General features: G+C 35.6%; 1 non-coding gene across 1 annotated transcript; it reads left to right on the top strand.

Moving 5' to 3' along the window:
- The first annotated feature begins 7896 nt into the window (after positions 1-7896).
- Positions 7897-8003, top strand: LOC126029246 (U6 spliceosomal RNA). The gene has a single exon (XR_007502884.1). It is a non-coding gene; the product is annotated as a U6 spliceosomal RNA (small nuclear RNA).
- Positions 8004-8271: the final 268 nt, after the last annotated feature.

Here is an 8271-nt window from a genome sequence, read left to right on the forward strand (position 1 = left end):
AGTAAAGACTTGGTGCAAAGAGACAGGCATGGGCAAAATGTATCTCATTGAGTTTTTGGTATTCCTCTGGTTAAAAAAAATAAATAGCATAGACATTCGTAATTTGCTTTTCTTTTCTAGATCTGTGAACCCACCAAATAATTTGCTAACCAGAGGTTTCACCTCTTAACTGTATTTACCACCTTCTAAACTTTTACACAAAAAAAGGAATTAAACCAATTTGTCTAAATTGTACTCTTTCTGAAAGAAAATCAGTTTTTAGGTGGTATTAGCAAATTGATCACTTGGCATTGATGTTGAGAAAGGAATGAGGATAGATAAATCCCAAGGTATTTCTTCTCTGATTAGTGCTTCAAAGTCAACGTACAAGTTCCATGGAAGAAAATTCAGGGTCCAGGCTTGCTTTCTAAATACTCTAGATAACAAGCTGTGCAAGTCACTTAGAAGGAAAAGTAGAATGGAAGAAGTAAAATGTGTTTGATTATGTGTGTGCCTCAAAGGAAATTGCTCGTGTTTAATTTTAGATAATATTACTATTTTGTGAGTATTATAATTATAGATCATTATAATACAGATTATGAGAAAAGTATATAGTAAATTTTATTCTTTCCGTAATTATATCTGATATTAGGTCATTTACCCCCCCAACCCCAATTTTCTATTTTTTACATACATTTTTCTGCTATGCACATTAATTTTTAACACGAATAAAATGAATCATATCAAAATTAAGGTGGTGATTAATTTAGTGGTATTTATGTTTTTTCAAAACTAAAATAAGCTTATACGCCCACCTTCTGCCTTATCCTCTGCTCTATAATTCTGAACTATGTCATCTGAATAGTGTGACTTAGTGCTCCACAAAATTGGAGAACACTTCTGCTACATTATTATTTTAGAAAGCTCACCTTTCCACCATCTGTGGCCCATCACTCATATAAAACTTAATCAGAAAATAGTTTGGAAACTGGAGAATTCCTAATTTAAATCAATTAAAGGGGAAGTTGTCAGTTTCACTTTTGACTTGCATATCAGTAGTCTCAGAACAGGATTGAAGAGCTCTGTCTTCCCCAATCTCCTTGTCTTTCTCCAGGATTATGTCATTGTATGCAGTGCGTAAATCTAGGAACTATTGGTGGCAATTAGTTACTGAGAGTCCTGCTATAACTAGGAGAATGAGCCCTCATGATAAATGAAGGCATCTCAGGATTCCATGCTGAAAATTCTTTGATGACTACTTTCATTCACAAATGACATATCTCTAGTTGGTAGGCAATGCAACCTAGTACTCCAACTCTATTTTAGTTCTATTAGCTCTTCATCCTTCTCGCACCCATGCCCTAAATCCAATTGTGTCATAGTTAATCTAGTTATCAAATGGAAGAAGCATTTCAGACAGTTACTATATAAAGAACATATTGCTTTTGCTGAATAGATCATTATAGGTCCCTTGACTCTCTCCCTTGCTAAAATACGATTCCTTGCCCTATCTATAATCTTACTGTATCCAAGGTAGATGAATTTAATGTATTCCTTCTCCATCCAAATGGCATAGACTATTTTCTTAATAATAATTTGAGTATTTATGCATGATAAATATCTAAACAAAAAGACAAGATATATTAGCTATAGTAATTATATAAATAAATATGTCTATATATATGCATGTATCAATATTGGGGCAATGACCTTACTTTTGACCTTTTCTCTAAGACCATTGTCCATGAAAACAGGAACCATGTTTGAACCATCTTTAATATATTAAAATATACATCTCTTTTAAATTGTATCTTAAAATGAATGAATGAATTTATTAATAGAAATAACATCTCTTCTTTGTTATAAAGGCAAAATATCTCAAAGTATGAAATTGAATGTCTTCAAAAAATTTTTTTGGTTTTTGGGTCACAACCAGCAGTACTCAGGGGTTACTCCTAGGTCTATGCTCAGAAATCCCTCCTGGCAAACTCAAGGGATTCTATGGGATGCTGGAATTCAAACCACCGTCCTTCTATACGCAAGGCAAATGCCCTACCTCCATGCTATCTCTCGGGCCTGTCTTCATAATTTTTAAAAATCAAACTTTTTGAAAGTTAATATCGCTCAAAAGACTAGTATGTAGCATGTTTCTGCATAGAATAGAACAAAATACTAGACTAGAAAGTAGAAAATCTAGACTATATTTTAGTTTATTTTTAGGGTATTCAATAGAAAAATCCTAGACTAGAAGTTTAGAAGGCTATTTTCAGAGTTTTTATCGTTATAATGTTGAAGTTAAAAGTTAATATGATTACGTAGCTAATTTTTTCAACGCAATTTGTTTATCTTCAGTCAGAATTTAAACTGTTGATGGCAGAAACTCTACTTAGTTGACCTTCAGTTTTTCTGGATTGTGTACATAAGAAATATTCATTTGACTGTTGTTAAGTCTCTCTTGTAGGATGGGAAGGCTCCTCAGTTATGTTGATATTTGGTAAATTCTATTGACACAAAGGACCTTTGAAAGTTTCTTTCTGGAAAGATGGCTGAATGTAGAACCTTGGTCAGAAAGGAGAGCAAAATGTTTAAGATATCCCTTAACTGTTTTTAACTTCACAGGGCTCTTCAATTATCTCAGACACTTAAAAAATTAAAAAATATAACCTTAACCCAGGTACTTTGATTCTCTTTTCTTGAAGTACACATTTTAAATCTAGAAGTACACATTTTTAACAGTCTTCAGCTGCTACTTATATGTATATGTTTGGTGAGCCACTCACTGAGAAACTTCCACTTAATGCTATTGGTGCCCTGAGCTAGCAACAACTCTTTCTGACTTTGCCTCACAGCTCAGGTCATTAGTCTTTCTCTTCTGAGTAAAATAATCAAAATAGGGTGTGATTGGGCTTGAACAATGAAGATAAAATTACAGGACTATCAATGGGTCTGGGATTTTTTTTAGCTATAGCTTCAAAAATTACATTGCAGTTGTTAATTCTCTCAAACCACAAATGATATCTACCTTCCTTCCTCCAAAACAAAAATCCATGTCTCATTGAAATCTTACAAAGAAAACAAATGTTGCTCTTTCCTTCCCTGTCATAGCATGTAGTCTTTGTTATGGTTTAATGCTCTAATGACAAACCCTGGGTGGGGTCCTTAGGCAGCAATTTAGAAATCTGAACATCTTTATTTGGAGTACTCATAACAAATCTTATTTGTGTCTATGTATTACTGCAAAGGAACAATTTTTGGAAATACACTGAACTTTTCGGGAATATATCCTTGGATGAAAATTGAGATTGAGGGGTAGCATTGTGGCTTTTCATATTAGAATAGTTCTGTTAGTATAATGTTTTTATATAACATCACTTTAATAAAATCTTTCCTCTAAAAAGTTTAGAGGTACAATGTTACCATGGCACAAACAAAACCAAAATGCCAATCAATATCCTTGTACCTCTTTCCCTAGGATATTTCATTCACACCACCATTGCTTGGTAACTGAAGTTCTGTGGTCAGATTTTAAGGCTTGTTTTCATTACAGGTAGTCTATTCCCTATCTTTCCTTGTCTTTATTTTCTTTTCTCTCCTTTACTTTATTCTTTTCTCTTTTCTTTTTATAATCCCTTAATTGCATGCTTTATCTACATTTTTTTATCCCCTCTGAATAATTTTACTTAGAATGAATCATTCTTGGTGTTTCAAGTTCGTGTTTTTTGGTGTGTTCTAGGGATAGATGCATAGGAGTTGAATTGCTGGATCATCTATGGCAGTTTCATTATTAACTTCATTTTAAAGAAAGCTCTTTACTCTTCACCATGAAATCTCAGACAAGTTCCATTCCCACCAGCAATGAATGAGGGTTATTTTATATGTACATTCCTGCTAATGTTTGTTTCCAGTGCTTTTTTTATTTTAATACAGTTCATTATTACTGTGGGAGGTGATATCTTATTGCCTTTTGGATTCCAATTTTTCTTATAGTCATAATAGAATTTTTATTATTATTTTCTCCATGAGCCAATTTGCTATCTCTGTTTTATTTGATTCTAGCATAGTCTATTCATTTCTTCTCTCCCTTTATGGATTTTTGTTTATTTGGGGTTTTTGTTATTGTAAAGTTTTGTGAGTTTTTTTTTATTTATCGCTAGGTAAGATTCTTTTTGTTAAGTTTGGTGAGTTTTTTTATTAATTTTTATTTTTAATTATGAGAACAAAGATGCAAAGAAAGAGGACAAGGTAAAGTTACAGTGGAAGGACAATCACCCATACCCAGAATTCTCAGTAGTCCTATTACTGATATCTTAACTTTGAACTTTCAGCCAAAGAACATTAAGAAAAATAAAACAGAACCTATGTACAATTGCTTTGTCCCTCAAGTCCCAGATTGTAGTACATAATATTTATTAGCAGCACAGAAAGCAATCTAAAGACATAACACTTATGTAACTCTTTAAACATTGAAGGCAAAGTACTTTTTCACATTTCCCTGCATATGCATATTAGTTTAAGTTAACCTCAAAAGTGTAAGTGGTTTGTTTCTCTTAAGGATTAGAGTCAAAGGAGCACAGTAAAAACGCTGTTAGAGTGGCAATTATTGTTTGCATAGGCCCACCAAAATATGAGGGACATGGAATGGAAAAGCTGTGGCCTAAATACAAGGAGACCCTACCCCTGAAGTTTCCTGACATAAGTCCAACTCTAGGCTCCAGGCAAACTAGTTTGTCCAATCCAGGTCATTGTCTGTAGTGCCAATACACTTTTATTTTTCACACAGTCTCTGTTGTTGGTATCATGTTTCTGTATTAAAGATCCTGTAATCTGCATATCCTATATTGCATTCAGGATGGTGCAGAGCATCCTCTCGTTTCACCTCACAATTAAAGGGTAATGCAGAGAACCCTGTCCTGTAAGCAGGTTGTCGTTGTTGTCAAGTCTTCTTGGTGTTAAGGGAAGTCTCTTTTGAGCAGGTCGATGTCAGAGCCATGGTAGTGTCTTCCTGGTAGAGGATTGCTTCCACATGTTGTTATAAAAAACCTTGGATGTTTCATAGATACCTTCCCTGGTTCAGGGTTGAATGGAGGATGCCCATTCTTCTGAGGCCTGTGCCAGGTCATTATATCAATGTTCGGGGTGTAAGGCCCCATTGCACTACGAGATTTGTGTGTTCCGATCTCTAATAGATAAGAACTTATTTGTATGTATAGTATTTTCCCATTTTAATGTGCCCATGCAAACAAGGAACAATGCCACGTGGCGTTATTGGCGCATATGGGGGCCATAAGAACAAGCCCAACAATTCCCATGACATGGTTCATTCATAAGCATTAAACTGAGGGACTCTTCCACCAAAATTCCTTATTGAACAGCTCACAAAGAGAAGACAAGATAAAACAGTGGATAGAATCATCACGGTAAAAAATATTTAGAAAGGTTATAGCTGTTAAAGAAAATACACAAAAAATATTCAAAAGACCTATGTGTCCATTTTATGTCTTTTGAAATAGTTGGGGGTTGCTAAATCCAGTGCATGACTTTGGTCTGTGATTAGAACTGTGTAGTACTGAAGTTAAAATGGGTAAATGTGAGGTACTGATGGTTGGGGGTGGGAGAGTTAAGGAGTAATAATGAGCTTTGTAAGGGTGTGTGAAAGGGCAGAATCTGTTGGGGAAGGAAGTCTGTCTTGGTGCCTAACAAATTAAAGAACTGAGGGTAAAGAGGGTTAATTAAGGGGAAGATAACAAATCCGGATTGGGATATGAGCAAGTAGAAGGGGCTCTGTGTGGAGGAGGGGAAATATGTCAGAGGAGTTATATACATTGTATAGATGAAGTGTTTATGGTCAGGCTTGGCAGTCAGAGAGGACCACTGTATAGGAAGTCACATCTACATATACACTGATTTTAGAGACCTATTTGAATATTATCCTCCAAATCTAGGGAATTCCATTTTTTCCCTAAAACAGTCAAGAATTAAGAATATTTTTGGGTATTGTTAAAAAGTATATATGTCGTGCGCCTGCATGCTTATAAAAATAAATAATAGGAAGAAAAGAACTCCTGAATGGGGTACAGTCTGGGTGTGGGGATCTCAGTCCCCTGGTCTAAGTGGTCAGCCCAGGGGGCCTATGGCTAGCTGTCCTGCCCAGAGCCCCCAACATACCAGCTGAAGAGACACAGAAGAACTTGCATGTGGAGTCTTCCGGGTGCAGCCCTGCCTCTGTAATTTGTGGTTGCATAGGGAGGAGTTTCTCTCCCTCCCCACCCCCCAGGGCCCAATTAACCAGGCGTGGCCCTGAAGACCTGCCTGGCATGGGGGGGATCTCAGTCCTCTGGACTAAATGGTCAGCCCAGGGGGCCTATGGCTAGCTGTCCTGCCCAGAGCCTCCAACATACCAGCTGAAGAGACACAGAAGAACTGGCATGTGGCGAGTTTTTTCTTTTTACGACTTTGGATTATGTCATACATTAATATTTTTTCTTAATGATAACTTATTTTTTATTGTGGAAGGCTTTTTTTTTTGGCATTTCAATTATTTTGCCTTTTTTTCAGGGAGGGAAACAAAACCTTGACTATCCTCAGGGATTGCTCCTGAAAGTGCTCAAAGGTTCATAGGTGGTGCTAGATCAAGCGTACATCGGCCATGCGGAAGGCAAGGGCCCTACTCTCTGTTATATCTCTTTGTTTCCTATACTTGCTCTCACTTATTATTTACTATGCACTTATACTACAATAGATATCATTGAAAATAATATTATGTGTTAATTTTTTGATAAAAATTTTAAGTATGTCTCTTAAATTGATTTTATCAATTGCTACATTGAATATGTATTGTCTTGGGCCACACAGGGCAATATTTAGGACTTATTCCTAGATTTGTACTCAGGGATCACTCCTGGTGATACTCAGAAGACAGTATGGAATGCTGTAGGTCAAACCCAGGCCAGCTAAATTTAAGGCAATTGCCTTCCTCTTTTACTATTCAGCTGGCCCTATATAGGTATTCTAAGCTTTCAGTATTATTATTATACAATATTTTACTTATTTCTTACAGTGAAATATATTTCTTATATTTAGAGAAAAATATAATACAAATGTCCTTATCATAAAAAATTTTTTAAATGGAAAAGTTAAGGACATATAGGAAGAAGGCTGATTGCAATGAATGATTCTCTGTCCTTTAAAGCATATTTTGAGCAGAAATCATATCAATTTTACATAATGAAATATTCTTTTGAAACTTCCCAAATTTGTAGAAATTTCCTGGGAGAATTTTTTCTCCATGCCTCACCAAAATATAAAGTGGTGTAGCTCTTTTCTGAAATTCAACTTCTTAAAATGACCCAAAGCAATATATAAAACTGTGGATATATGGATATATGAAAAAATATAGATCTATGACTAAATTGCTAGAAATCAGAACACCTTGACAGAGAAAATGCCACACACATATATATCAGGGTATCTGTATTTCTGCACTGCAGGGCACATTCTATTGACTAGGATTTACCTAGGAAATGGCAATTGGTACCGGAGGAGAATAATATAACCATTATGGTCACTGTAGCATGACAGAGAGAGAGAAAGGAGATGCTGAGGCCAGCATTTAGGTTAAAGCAGTTTAAACCTTGGCTGCATATATTTGCCTCGGGAACTTTTAAAAATACACAGCATCCTACCCTCATGGATTCTGTTTAAATAGTCTGAAGTGGGGCACAAGCAACATTTGTTTTAAAAGTTCCCTATATGATTTTCATGTGCAAATAGGCTTGAAAGCCACGAGGTTAGAAAGAATCCAGAGTTGTGAGTAATGATGTATTTTGGTGGAGTGAAACTGAGGAACAATCAATTGATAAGCATTTAAAATTTAAGGAGTATTTTGATCAGCCATTATTCCATACATAAGTAATCCTTGCGCTCACTTGGGCAGCATATATACTAATATTGGAACGACATAGAGAAGATTAACATAGCCCCTGCGCAAGGATGATACACTTAAGTAATCCTTGCAAAAACTCTGCCATGTGAAAGAAATAGGCACTATTGTGAATGGGATTGCTTTCCTGACTTCCATCTCCTCCCTATTATTATTGGTGTATAAAAAGGCCATTGATTTCTGTAGGTTGATTTTGTAGCCTGCCACCTTGCTATATGAATCTATTATTTCTAGAAGCTTTTTGGTAGAGTCTTTAGGGTTTTCTAAGTAGAGTATCATATCATCTGCAAACAATGAGAGTTTGACTTCTTCCTTTCCTATCTGAATTCCCTTGATATCTTTTTCTTGCCTGA

Source organism: Suncus etruscus, chromosome 14, assembly GCF_024139225.1.
Source record: "Suncus etruscus isolate mSunEtr1 chromosome 14, mSunEtr1.pri.cur, whole genome shotgun sequence".
NCBI lineage: Eukaryota > Metazoa > Chordata > Mammalia > Eulipotyphla > Soricidae > Suncus > Suncus etruscus.